Source organism: Triticum urartu, chromosome 5 (assembly GCF_003073215.2).
Source record: "Triticum urartu cultivar G1812 chromosome 5, Tu2.1, whole genome shotgun sequence".
Taxonomy (NCBI): domain Eukaryota; kingdom Viridiplantae; phylum Streptophyta; class Magnoliopsida; order Poales; family Poaceae; genus Triticum; species Triticum urartu.
This window is the reverse complement of record NC_053026.1, coordinates 18,959,249-18,960,454: the sequence shown is the minus strand read 5'-3', so window position 1 is coordinate 18,960,454 and position 1,206 is coordinate 18,959,249. Positions and strand designations below refer to the sequence as shown.

At 55.2% G+C, this 1,206-nt stretch overlaps 1 pseudogene; it reads right to left on the bottom strand.

Annotated features, from left to right (window-relative positions):
• Positions 1-759: 759 nt before the first annotated feature.
• On the bottom strand, positions 760-898 carry LOC125511807 (annotated as a pseudogene).
• Positions 899-1,206: the final 308 nt, after the last annotated feature.

Genomic DNA, 1,206 nt, shown 5'->3' with positions numbered 1-1,206 from the left:
CATAGGCTTGTTTATTCAATCTCCTAAGCTCGGGAATCAACGGGTACAGCCCTCGAACGCATCTACCTTGATACAAAATTTTCTTTGTGACCTGATCCTTGATCAAAAAGAAAAATGGATGAAACTCAAGGAATACATGGTTGTCAATGGCAATGCGATGAACTAAAAGGAGATTTTTCGAAGCACTAGGAACATGCAAAAAATTTCTTAGGCGAATATTTCTATGGGGGGTTTTAAGCACTGAATGACCAACGTGGTTAATGCTCATACCTTCTCCGTTGGCAGTGTGAACTTGGTCTTGCCCACGGTACTTCTCACGAACTGTCACCTTTTCCAGCTCACTGGTGATGTGGTCAGTTGTGCCACTGTCCACATACCAGTTCGTGTCGACGCCGTAGGATCCATCAGCAGCGCCTGCAACCTTCTCATCTTGTGAGGATTCGCCATCGTCGTCATAGCGATACCAGCAGTCGCGGGCGGTGTGGCCTAGCTTGCCGCAGATTTGGCATCGCGGCGCATCAGGGTTGGCACGAGGCCTGCCACCACGGCGGCCCTTGTTGTTGTTGTTGATGGGCCGGCCGCCGCCGCCGCCACGAGAGGAGTTGCCGCCGCTGCTGTTTCCGCCTGATGGCGGCTTGCCCTTGCCACGCGGAGGTCCATGATAGCGTGAACTGTCGCCGCCGCGACCACCACTGCGAGCGACCACGTTGGCAGATGACTTGAAGCCCCCGCCCGAGTTGTTGTAGAGGGCGAGGCGCTGATCAAAGTTACTCATCTGAGCATAGAGGTCGTCGATGCTGATGGTGTCGGTGCGCGCGTCGTTGGCGGAGACGAGGGGCTGATACTCCATGTCGAGGCCGGCGGTGATGTAGGAGACAAGCTCATCGTCATCGATGGGCTTTCCGGCGGCTGCGAGCTCATCGGCGAGTGCTCTCATCTGGGCGAAGTAGGCAGCAACAGATTGCGTCCCCTTCTGCGCCGTGGAGAGGGCAACCCGGATGTTGTTGACGCGGGCTCGAGACTATGACGAGAACATGTGGGCGAGAGCTGCCCAGAGCTCGTGCGGCGTGGCGATGGAGGTAACCTGCACGAGGACCTCTTTGGTGAGAGTATTGAGCAAGTATCCAAGTACATGCTGCCCTTCTTTGAACCAGATTGGATGGAGAGGGTTCGACATCTGCTCTTCTTTCCCTCCTTTGTCCTTCG